This window comes from Carlito syrichta, unplaced genomic scaffold (genome assembly GCF_000164805.1).
Source record: "Carlito syrichta isolate Samal-C Ts95f unplaced genomic scaffold, Tarsius_syrichta-2.0.1 Scaffold314799, whole genome shotgun sequence".
NCBI classification, from domain to species: domain Eukaryota; kingdom Metazoa; phylum Chordata; class Mammalia; order Primates; family Tarsiidae; genus Carlito; species Carlito syrichta.
The window spans coordinates 321,471-334,589 of NW_007258895.1; the positions used below are offsets into that span (position 1 = coordinate 321,471).

Genomic DNA, 13,119 nt, shown 5'->3' on the forward strand with positions numbered 1-13,119 from the left:
AAAAAAAAAAAAAAAAGCCCTCTTTCCCATTAGGAAATAGGTAGGACAGAAGAGTGTGATGGGAAGGAGCTAAAAGGAGACATCCAAACAAGGTAAGCCTGAATCCCATCATCAGTCCCACCCTACTCAGCTCATACACCCTGAACACACACAGCCAGAGAGCAAATGCGCCCCCCCAGCTGAGGCCCCTTGGGTCCTGCAGAGTTGCTGGAAGGAGGCCTCTTCAGAGGCTGGATTTCCTCCCAGCTCTACCACTGTGGAGCTGTCCTGGGCAAGTTACACCACCTCTCCACCCTTTGCTTATCTCTCCCTCATAAGCCTGCTGTGAATATAAATGAGCTAATAGTGGCCTTGCACAGAGCAATCTCTGTTAGCTATCAATGCCACCACCAGTGCAATAAACAATCCCAGAACAAGTCAAGCGCCCAGCTATTTCAGTATAGAAAAACCTCAACACCATGGAAGGCTGGGCACTAGCTGGCCGGGCCCTGTAGAAAGAGTACTTCTTAGCTCACAGGGTTTCCAGTGGGAAGGGAGATTTGGACCTGAGAGGCAGTGGGCTGTCTGCTGAAGTGTTAGAAGAGCTTGTGCTCAAACTTAAAAGTAGAGGCTTCTACTTGTTTAGACCCCAGAGAAAGGTCCCCTAGGTGGGGAGTATTTGCCAGCTGAAGGGACCATCTCAACACTGGTGACCAGAGGGCCACAACATACCCTGGCTAGATCTCTCACCCAGCCAGTGATCTGGGACTAGACCTGGCTTACTGGCTCTGAGCTGCTCTCTATCTTCCTTGGCAATTTCACCCAGGCCCTGGGCACGAAGGTTTTGCTTCCCAGACAACCGCAAGGCAATTGCTCCAAGGGATACCAGTGGAATAAGTGCGGCTTCTCTTAATCCTCTCCCATCTTGCCAATGGCAACTCACTCTTCCTTGCAAAGTGACTTCTGAAATTGGGATCTGCTCTGCCCTTCACGGGTCCTGCACAGCCCACTTCTCTGGGCTTGACACAGGTCTTGGAGGTGGCCTCTAATAGTAAATCCTAAGAGGATAGTACTTGGCCCGGTCACTTCCTATCCTATAAACATTCTCAAGACCAGCTAAATTCTTACGCACCAGGTCCTCAAATAGCATCATTTGATTCTGTGTGGAGTTTACACATTCTCCCCATGTCTACATGGGTTTTCTTTTGTACTCTTCTTCCTACATCCCAAAGATGTGCACATGGGGTAAACTGACATATCTAAATGGTCCCAGTCAATTGAGTGTGGGTGCAAGTGTACCCAACAATGGAACAGTGTCCTGTTCACGGTTGGTGTCCACCTTGTACCCTGAGATGCAGGGACAGGCTCCAGCCACCGGTAACCCTGAACTGGATTAAGCAGGTTTAAAAAAATGAATGAATAAATACAAATTATTGATAAATAAAATTTGTCAAGTCTTCAATGATCACACAATGCACAATGAGAAATTATGTAGTCCAAAAGTACTCAGTGAACCTACCATTTCTGTACTTGTCTGTGTTTGAACTACATGGTGGGAGAAGGCACTCCTTACAATTTTCCCTTTACAAATATTTATTCCTTGATTTCACCCACCTTCACAACAACTACCACCATTCACTGATTCATCAAAACTTGAGTATATAATTATCTTGTTTTTATAAATTTCTCTTAAATGTATGCATATAGCTCACATGTATTTCAATGCTTATTATTAGAAGTGTTTTGATCTTTATTTAGAAGCTTGGTAATGATTCTGTGACCAGAAATATGACATAGGAACTTACCATTTGTTTACATCAAATAGCCTATGGGAAAACTGGTTTCACTAGACATTGTTTTGCTTAAAGTCGCAGTTTCCAAGAAGCTGTCAGTGACACCGAAGACCTGTGGTACTTGCATGTTCTAAAAATCAAACACAGAATATGCCCTTCCGATCTTCATAGGGCTGATCTGAGGAGGCTGCTAGGGTGGTACCAAGCAGATCAGTGGAGAAGGAGACAGTCTGGGCTTCTTGGCTTCTATCTTATGGACATAGGGATGGACAGAAACAGGTTTGAGGGCCAGTTCTCCCACAGAATCATGGTGGAAGGACCCCTCTGTGGGTCTGTTTTCTGATCGGTAACTTAAGTCTAGAGCCCAAGATCTGAGATATCCCTCTAGCTCAAACATCCCATCACCTGTTTAGGTAAAGAGGGACTGGGCATTTGGCGCTCCCTGCAATGCTTCTGTCACATTGTGCCCAGGGTCTGGCCACAGTGGACATTCGAGAACAGTTGGACCAGCATGTGAAGTGAGACTATCCCAAGGGCAGGGCCCATGTCCCATGCTGCATGATTTAGTGCTTATAAAACAGATCCACGATATACCCCAGTATTTATAAACTAAGCTATTGCCATGCATCCTGCAGTTGAGGGCTTTGTAAGCACCTTCCATCACCCTCACTGGCGCCCAAAGAGGGTTGTTATTATAACCCCCAGTTTTCAGTTGATGGACACAAATGCTTACACTCTAAGTAACTTGTTCTATCAGTACCAAAAATGGACCTAGGATGTGAACCCAAATCTGAGCTCTCTGCTTTGCCAACTCTCTTGCCTGGACACATCTAAACGAAAAGTAGGACTGTGTCAGATTTCTAGGTCAGAGCACACCCCCAAGCAGAAGCCATGAGAATGCCCTGATAAACCCTGGGCCCTGAGGCTCCTGAGCCCCAAGTGGCTCACCCAGTCCTGATTGATAGTGGCACCAGGAGACCCAGGAGATGTGGCCCCCTTCTCTGGCTCAGCAGGAGCTCCCAGCAACTACTCCCCTTTCCCTTGACCCCTTTAGCTATGGGCAGGACCATGAGGAAGTAAGAAACCACAAGTGGAAAGTATACCACAAATCCTTGTTCTCTTTTAAAACCAATGCTTCAGAACCTATAGAGATCGAGGACACAGCTATTTCCTGAATCTGAATTTCTCTTTCACGGGAAAAAATAGTGCTTCCTGTTCAGCGCTATGCCAAAGGTGTGGCTGCTGTCTAGGCCAGCAACCAATGTGGGGAATGGGAGGCACCTAGAAGCCGAGGAGCAATATAGTCCTAAGCAATGACCTCTGCAACACCCTGAAACACACACACACACACCCCCTAGAACCCAGAACTAAGGAATCCAAGACAGGGCAAGGCCCCGTTCTTGATAGCAAAGGTTAACATTTATCAGAGACAGAGAGACCAAACAGGACTTTGGAAAAAACAGCACTGGCTTTCCTGTGACCTAAGCAGGTTGCTGAACCTCTCTGGGTCTATTAATTAATTGGAGACAATTCCTCATCTGTTTAATGGGGGATGCAGAGGGGTGGGGGTGGGGGACACAAAGCCCCTGCAGGTTCCTCCTCCCAGAACTAGGAACAAGAAGTCCACTGAACAGCTGTGATTATCTATTCTACAATACTCCAGTCTCCCTACCTACCACCGATCTGCCCCAAGCCAAAGAGTAACAAGTTTACAAATTAAAATGGTCTTCCCAAGAAGAGGGAGGACAAGTTTAGAGACATGGTAAAACCTGGCATGAGAGTCTCATGGAGCTTGGCATCGCTGAGCAGCTCAGTGATCTTGGGTGGGCCGCTCAACCTCTCTGAAATTCAGTGTGCTTTCTACTGCTGAGACCCGAGTTAGACCACAGGATCTGACACTTGATGTAGTATGTGGAGGCTCAAGAGGTTTTGGCAGTCCCATCCTCTCAGACTCTCACTGCAAGCCGCTGCCAACACCAGGGTCATCATCTGGGACAGGCTACCATCCAGCCTGCATGCAACCACCAAGCTAAGGAGAAAGAGCTGGAAGAGTTACCAGCTCCAGGCAAAAACCAGGCTGTGGTTTCATGTGAACTAGGATGACCCTAACTGAGAAAACCAGTGAGTGGTTTGGAAGATTCCAGTTCCAGCCTCCAGAGACAATATGCCAGCAAATCAACTCAATGGGCTCCCTCACCCCCAAAGGAAGCGAAAATGCCATGGGACCGCTGGGGCAGGGCATTTGGAGTTCCATCTCAGGGCAGCTGTAAAACTGCTTCAACTGCTAAAACTAGAAGAAACCCAGAATTTAGGGCAGAGTTTTCAAACCTGCCCCACATGGCCCCCAAAGATGATCTGAGGCCCCCCCGAGTAAGAGGCCAAGCCCAGGCTATGACCTGTGTCACCCAGGGCCATGCTGTTCTTCCTGTCATGCATCACATTTCTGTACCAGGTTTCTTTGAGTAAAAGGCTCTGGGATTTAATGAAAGCTTGAAAACCACTGACCTGGTCCAACTGTGTCATTCTGATGGGAAAGGGTAACTTGGAGAGTTTCCCGAGATAAAAGAAGAGTCTGTTTTCTTAAGTCAAAAACTTCCAAATTAGCATCCAACTCCATGCTCCATGTTGAGCAGTAGGATGCCACTTCCCTCTACCAGGTTGCAATGCTCTCTCCTCTCTCTCAGACTAAATGGCAGCTTGGGAACAATTTAAAGATAAACATTCCAATTTGAATTTCTTTATTTCAGCTAAACAGCATCAGGGCCCTAGTAGTCATGAGATAGCTCAAACAAAGGCTACTCCCCCTCCCCAGAAAAGGCTCCCCAGCATGCTTCCTGGATCTCCAAGGGGGAGTCTCAAGAACCCCATCCATTCCATTAGCATACCACTCCCTCCCTGTGAACAGAAGGCAGGTGCCTGCTTTACAGACGGGAAATTAGGGCGTAGAGAAGGTAAATTACCTTTCGGGGTCACCAGGCACATTTGTGCCAAGAAGAGAACCCAGGTGTAGACTGTAGTCCTTCCATGTGGAATGGAAAAAAAACTTGGAAGAAGTCAAGCAACAGCTAGAACCCAGGGAAGAGAGCTAGGATGCAACTGCAAAACCCATCAGCAAATACAAAGAGCTGTGTAGGAACGCAGTCGCACAACCAGTAATGCTCCTGGAGGGAGCCTACCCCTTAGCCCTCAGCTGCCTTACTCAAGACAGGCCAGCACTCTCCTCCCTTCCGCCCTCAAACTCTGCCTCTAAACAGCATATGGGTATCAGAAGCCAGAACAAAGCTTCCAAACACACCAAAAGAAGTCACCACAGGAGATGTGAGAATCAAAAAAGTTGGCAAAAAGACATAAGGGGCCCAAGGAGGAGACACAAACCAGAGTAACAAGCAGGAGAGAACCAATATTCCAGGACCTTGACCTTCCAACCACAGGTCTATGGGAGGGAGAGAGGGAAGGAAGAAATCTGCACCAGCACATTTCCCATCTTCCTAAGTATGCTTCAAGACCCCGCCCCTCTCCTGTCATGGGAGGCCACTGAGCACTGGAAAAGTGGCTGGTCTAATGAAATATGCCAGAAGATAAAATGCACACATCATAACTTCTTGACATGGTGAAACGATAGCATTTTCAGTATGTCAGGTTAAATAAAATATAATGAAAATTAATTTCACCTGTTTCATTTTACTTTTTAATGTGGTCACTATAAAAATTTCATATATGGCTTCCATTACAGTTCTATAGGACAGGGTTGGTCAATCCAGGGGTTAGGATGCTGTGTCCCTAGTCCACCACTCCCTTTTTTAAGATCTGAAAACCAAGAATGGCTTTTACATTTTTAAATGGCTATATCCTACATAAACTTCTTGGTTTGCAAAAACCTAAAATATTTACTATATGGCCCTTAAAAAATTTTTTGCTAATCCTTGGTCTAGACTCTAGAAACAATCAGATATTCATTCCAGGTGACACAAGGAGTAGAAGGCAGGTTTGTGTGGTGGGGAATGTGCATGAGAGAGAAAGAGAAAGAGAAGGGGGGTAGATGTTCTTGTACATAGGGTCCCTGATTTAGGATTTTTCAACTTTATGGTGAGTCTTATGAGTTTTGCTGGATACAATCCCATTATAATTCAAGGAGCATCTGGACTTATAATGGTTCCACTTTATGACGGGTTTATGGAGGCATTAAATTCATTTTAAGATATAAGATATTTTTTATTTACAATGTGTTTATCAGGACATAGCTGTATCTTAAGGAGCAACTATTTGTACATTCATTTTTAAATTTTGTATTAAGGTAAAATTCACATAAAATGAACCTTCTTAAAGTGAATAATTCAGTGGCTTTTAGTACATTTCACAATGTTATGCAACCAGCACTTCTATCTAGTTCCAAAACATTTCATCACCCCCAAAATAGAACCCCAATCCCATCAGCAGTCATCCCTCATCACCTGCACTTCCCTCAGTCTCTGGCAAAAACCAGTCTGCTTTCTGCTTCTACAGATTTGCCTATTCTGGACATTTCATTTAAATGGAATCATATAATATGTGACATATGACCCTCTATGTCTGATTCTTTCACTTAACATAATGTTTTCTAGGTTCATCCATGTTGCAACATGTCTTAGGACTTTGTTCCTTTTTAAAACTGAATATTCTACTACTATACGGCTACACCACAATTTGTTTATCTGCTCATTAGCTGACAGACACTTGGATTGTTGCCACCTTTTGGCTATTATGAATAGTGCTGTTATGAATATCTGCATGCCAGTATTTGTTTGAATATACCCGTTTTCAATTCTTTTGGGCATTATACTTAGAAGTGGGATTCCTGGCTCATTTGGAAGGCTCTATGCTTAACATTTTCCCACAGCAGCTATACCATTCCATTCCCAGCAGCAATGCACAAGGGCTGTAATTTCTTCACATCTTCTCCAATACTTGTTATGTATATTTCTTTTTAAAAAAATTCAAGTCACCCTAGTGAGTATGAAGCGATATCTCATTGTGGTTTCAATGTGGATTTCCCTTATGACTGACATTGAGCATCTTTTCACACACCAACCCATACATAAGTTACAAATCTTCTAAAAAGGATGGGCATGAAATCTCCCCGTTGCTTCTGAGATAAACATTAAGCCAAGTAAGAAAGCTCTGTGCCCTGGAACTTTTAAGAATGTCACAGGAACAAAGGAAACCTGATGAAATGCTTCACTGAGAACTAGTCCTAGCTCACCCCCTCTGTGTCACCCCTCTGGGATTCCTACGGAGGCCCCCACAGCCTTGGCAGCAGGGTACAGGCACATCAGCAGAATCAGACTAGGATTGAGAGCCCTGGGAGAGATCAAGATCAACCTCATTTCCAGATAGGAAAACCAAGGCCTGAGGAAGGAAACTGACCCAGTCAAGTTCCTACAACAAAACGGGTCGACTCAGGTCTAGAATGAAGTTTGAATGCAGTGGTTCCTTCCACAGAAAGTTGAAGCCTAAAGTGGCAAAATCAGCAGAAGAATGAAACATCACCACCAGGTCAACACCCACCAGAAACCCTGGAAACTCACACAGAGACAGGAGGGGGATGTGGAAGCTGAGCACCTTGGGTTCTAGACCTGCTTCTCCCACTAACACCCAAGCCCTCTGATTCACCTCCAGGCCTCTATACCAGCTCCCCTTCTGCCTGCCCTGACATGGGGCTCCCTCCGCTTGTTCCTCTTCTCCTTTCACTCCATGCAGCCTCCTGAGTGATCATATTCATTCCCATGATGTCAGCAACCACCTCCACGACTTCAGAATTCCTATCCTGGCGCCCACACCTTGCCTGAGCCCTAACCATCTCCTCCTACTGTCTGAGTGGGTGACTCCACCTAAGAACTAAATTGGACCTCCACCTACACAAAGTCAAACTTACCAAATTATATCTGACCCCTCCCCACTACCCAATGTACTCCAAATCTGCTATCCTCAATCTCTGTTAAAGAAACTTTTATCTACCCCAGTTTCCTCAACTCCCACCTGTGATCAATAGAAAATGCCCTGTCTCTAGAGTTGGAGAATTCCTTCAGTCCTCACCACAGTGACCTAGAGAAAAGGTCTTTACTGTCATTTACCCGGACTACTTCAACAGCAACTATTAGAACTTCTGTCTTTAGCAAGAATTATTTTCCTAAAATGCAAGTCTGATAGATTTTTTTTTTTTTTTTTTGAGTGGGAATCTCACTCTGTCACCCAGGCTGGAGTGCAGCGGCATGCTCATGGCCATCACAACCTTGATCTGCTGGGCTCAGGCGATCCTTCTGCCTAAGCCTCCCATAATTTTTTGATTTATAGTAGAGATGAGGTTTCACCAAGTTGTCCAGGCTGGTCTGAAACTCCTGGGTTCAGGCAATCCTCTCGTCTCGGTCTCCCAAAGTGCTAGGATTACAGACTTGAGCCACCGTGCCTGGCCAAGTCTAATAGATTAAAAAGTTAAGTATAAAAATAACATAAAATAACTAAGAAAATATTAGAAACTACTTTACAAATCTTGAAAAGAAGGCCCTCTTAAAATAAGATTAAAACTATAAGCTATAAAGGAAAACAGAGACTTAATGGCATTTCTATTTAAAACTATCATATGAAAAATGACCATACATAAAAAGAGCCAGGCTCACTGGCTCACATCTGTAATCCCAGTATTCTGGGAGGCTGAGGTGGAAACATTGTTTAAGGCCGGGAGTTCAAGACCAGCCTGGACAACATACCAAGACTCACTTTCTACAAAAAAAAAAAAAAATTAAAAATTAGCTGGACATGCATGGCGGTGTGTACCTGTAGCCCTGGCTACTTAGGAAACTGAGGTGGGAGGATCACTTGAGCCTGGGCAACACAGCAAAACACTGTTCCTAAAAAAATTAAAATGACACCTTGGGGAAAAAATACCTGCAATATACGACATACATCAAATTAATATCTAGAACTGGGTCAGCAAACTATGGCTCACAAGCCACATTATGCCAGCTGCCTGTTTTTGTAAATAAAGTTTTACTGGAACAGAGCCATACCTATTAGTTTAAATATTGTCTACAGCTGCTTTTGCAACAAGATAGCAAAGTTGCACAGTTGTCAGAAAGACCATATAGCCCATAAAGGCTAAAATATGTTTACTATCTGGCCTTTTCAGAAAATGTTTGCACAGACCCCTGACCTAAAGCACATATAAAAAAACTCTGACAAATCAATAGGTGAGAAAAACTAACCCAATAGAAAAATGGGCAAACAATACGAACAGGCAATCCACAAAAGAAACAAAAATACTCAATAAATATTATAGAAAGAGGTTTGGCCGGACACAGCAGCACACTCAGTATTTTGGGAGACGGAGGAGAGAGGACTGCCTGAGCCCAGGGGTTTGAGACCAGCCCGGGCAACTTAAAGAGACCCGTCTCTACAATAAATCAAAAAAATTAGCCAGACATGATGGTACCTGTCTGTAGTTCTGGCTACTTAGAAGGCTTAAAAGGATCACCTGAGCCCAGCAGGTTGAGGCTGCAGAGGTCATGAGTGGGCCGCTGCACTCCAGCCTGGGTAACAGAGAATCTGACTCAAAAAAAAAAGAGAGAGAGGCTTGCCCTCACTGGTAATTAGGAACACTATTAAAGAATTAAATCATGTGAAAATATCCAGTCCTGGAAATGTTATGATATAGACTTTTTTAGAAGGCAATTTGGTGGTATCTGTAAAAAGTCCAATGTGCTTGATGACAACCCAGTTGTCTATTTTTAGGATGTGCCCCAGAGAAATACTTGCAATCGTGCACGCATGCACACACACACCCCAAAGCATCTGCAAAGCTATCTTCTGAGGCACTCACTGCTTTTAACAGCAAAAGCCATAAGTAACCTTGAAGTTCATCAATCAGGAAATGGGAATGGGGCATGGAGGATCACGCCTGTAATCCCAGCACTTTGGGAGGTGGAGGAGAGAGGGTTGCCTGAGCCCAGGGGTTTGAAACCAACCTGGGCAACTTGGCAAGATCTCATCCCTACAATAAATAAAAAAATTAACAGGGCATGGTGGTGTGCACCTGCAGTTCCAGCTACTTAGGAGGCTGAGATGGAAGGATCACCTGAGCCCAGCAGATTGAGGCTGTGGTAGCTGTGAGCGTGCCACTACACTCCAGCCTGGGTACAGAGTGAGACTCTGATTCACATAGCAGTCCAATATGCAAAATGATTTTGGCACATTTATATGTAACACTAAGAAAAGAGCTCTAAGACATTGTTAAGCAAAATAAATAAATAAGTTGCAGAGCAAATGTATGCATATAGTTCACGTTTTAAGAAAAGTTTTTTTTAAATCCATATGTCTCAGAGAAATGCACCGGAAGACTGAGGATAAACACTACTCTGTCAATAGGGGCCTGGGATGACAAGTGATAAAGGATGATCACTTATTACTTATCCCAGATCATTCTGAATTCCCAAATGAGGAGAAGGCAAGAAACTCTGCTCCAAGCCAGAATTCTCTTAGGCACCTTCTGCAACACAATCATCCTTGACATTATTTATCGTCCTTATCACATGCTCATGGGTTGGCCACTGTGGACCCTGAATTGGAGTAGGGGAAAGAACAGTGGCTAAGAACCCTGGCTCTGTCCCTGAATTAGGCAAGTTGCTTCCCTTCTCTGGGTTTCAGTCTTCTCACTGGTAAAAGGAAGTGGTTACATTAGCTGATTTCCCAGGTCCCTTCCAGGTCTGATGCCACAATACAGGCCCTGGAAGAGGTTTTTGTACCTCTCTAAAGGAAAAATAAACAAAACACACAGCTGAGGAAATAAAGTTCAAACCAGAAGGCTCAGAGAAATGTCTGCTCCTGGGAAGATGACATCCCAAGAGCAAAAGCCAGTGGAGGCTGCTCACCACCCCCCTGGGCTCAGTATCCTCGCCTATTAAAGAGGAGGTGGCCTCAATGATCGCTGATGTATCTTCCAGCTTTCACAGTCTAAAATAAGCACAGGGCTGGGAGGGGCAGCAGGAAGCAGGGACTTTGGGAGAGATGGAGGGAAACCGATTGGCTGAGGTTTTCTAATGGAGCCATAAGGATGAGAGTAAGAGGCTGGGGGAGGGCCGGATACTGAGAGCAGCAGAGAAGGCTGTTGGCAACAGCCCTGAGTCTCCCTCCTCTCTTTTCAAGAGCAGTTTCTTCCTGAAAGATCCCAGGAGGTAGAAGGCTGGGCTAATCTCTCCCAGCACAAATAACCCCACTCATTACTTTACAAACTACCATTCCAGCTATGCCCTGGAGGTCTCAGGCCTGTTTCAAAACCCACAATTCAACTGTGAGTATAGTGAAAGAGTACAGTATTTTAAGTTTGCCTCTCCCTTGAATCCAATTAATAATCAACAGATTTTTAAAAATCTTAACAGATTTGACTCAAACATGCAGATCCCATTCTAGTTTATCTAAGCCTAAGAATCAGAAAACAACCCCTATGAGGTGTAAATTTACCAATTTTGGCAGTTGCTTAGAATAATGAGGAAACTTACAAACCTCTCTCAGGACAACCCTAGCCAAATGTAGAAACTTTTAAAATAAAAGCTTACTCTTCTTTGGGCAGTTTTTTTGGTTTGTTAAATTGTAAGAGAAAAAAGTTTTGCTCCTTGCTTTTCACGCCCAGTGAAGGAGGTAAGCCAGGAACCACTATTCCCAATTTAAAGATAAGGAAATTAAAATACAGAAGTAAAGGGATTTGTTCAAGGTCACACAGTTGAAAGCAACAGCTAAGATTTGAAGCAAGGTCTCCCCCGGACTCCTCCTCATCACATAAACTGTTTCCCACAAAAAAGGATCCAGATGAGAAGAGGGAATACCTTAAATACCCCCACCCCCTACACTCCAGAACACCTAAGAAGAATCTAAAAGTTCTACTCTTCCCAAGCTGACCTGTCCCTAAGGTCCCTGGTACCCTAACATTCTATGACTCTGCAGCCTCGAGTGTTGGGTTAAATTTTTTGGTTTTAAATGAAAATCTTTTCCTGGCTGTTGGAAACCTGACCTCAAACAAAAAAAAGTCACCATGTCCCAGGCCACAACCTCTACCTCACCACCCCACTCCAATCTGCCATGTAAACAAGTCAAACCCTGTGCGCACTTAAGTGGCACTAAAAACAACCAGACCGTACACTTCAAAGCAATGCTTTCTGTCTAAGGGGTTCTTCTGCAAAAGGAGTGGCTACAACCAGGTCACACTGAACTGGAACACGAAGGGAGCTCCCTGGCCTCATTCTGGAGGTCGAGAAAAAGCCCTGAAGAGGATGGAGAGCCGGGTATAGGCACATCCCAAAGAGGTGCAAACAAGGCTCAGAATCCTGAACACTAGGAGCTCAGAAAGCAAGCAGGACAGGGCTTCCCAAGGGTCAGCGGGGACTGCGGTCAAATCTCTTTGAGACTTTTTACCAATCCATATTCCCCATGTCCCGAATCACTCCAGGGTCCCGGGGACCACAGGACTCTGTTTTTAATGACTGTGACTCCGAAGCAGGTTTGGGAGCTACTGAACCAGCCCAAATCCCTCATCTGACAGATAAAGATGGGACAAGGGAACCAATTTTCCCGAGGACCCACAGGTCTCCCACTCCGGGGCCAGTGACCAGAGAGCGGAGAGGGCAGGGTGGGGAGGGCGGCCCCCAGTTGTCCGCTCAACAAAGGGCTTTCAGCTTAAGTTCAAGGGCAAGACCCTCCCCGCCTAGACTTGGAGATCCTTCACCTCTTCCAGTCCCTGACGGCGACGATTTAGAAGCAGGGCAGGCTGAATCTGACCAGAGGGAAGCCCACAGGACACCCCGACAGTCCTACTCCCTGGGCCACTCTGGGTGGACAAGTCCAAGTCCGGTCCCAAGTCAGCCTCTGAGGGGGGTCCCGTCAAGCAATCCCCAAGCGCTTTGTTCCTAAGCGAAACTAGGCATCTTTGAGTCACCCAAAAAGCATGAATCACACGGCAGGGCTATGGGAACGGGAAAGGATGTTATTTTTCGGCATACTTGAGGATTTTCCCTTTGTCCCGACTCTGTCAACACACTTCCCGTCCCCCATCCGCGTCCCCACCCCCAGGGCTCCCGCACATTTTCTGCTCCATTTTTATTTTCCCCGCAGCCTTCGGCGGCGCCCCCGCCCCGGGCCAGCCTTGGGGCCTGGGCCGCGCCTCCCCGGTCTCTCTCAGGACGGAGACGCCCGGGCGGCCCTGCCGCAGCCCTGCTCACCTGCGTCAGGTCCTCGTCGTTGAGCAGATGCGACTCGCGGGGCTTGAAGCAGTTCTGACACTTGCTCTTGTTGAAGATGTTGGCCTGGAATTTCCTGCACGGGTTCT

General features: G+C 45.6%; 1 protein-coding gene across 2 annotated transcripts in view; it reads right to left on the minus strand.

Moving 5' to 3' along the window:
- The window catches only part of MPRIP (myosin phosphatase Rho interacting protein), a 145,010-nt gene extending 131,897 nt beyond the window's left edge, over positions 1–13,113 (minus strand). For both annotated transcript variants that reach the window (XM_008071986.2, XM_008071987.1), the window contains exon 1: positions 13,013–13,113. The gene's annotated coding sequence lies outside the window, so the exon portion shown is untranslated. The remainder of the gene's footprint in view (positions 1–13,012) is intronic.
- Positions 13,114–13,119: the final 6 nt, after the last annotated feature.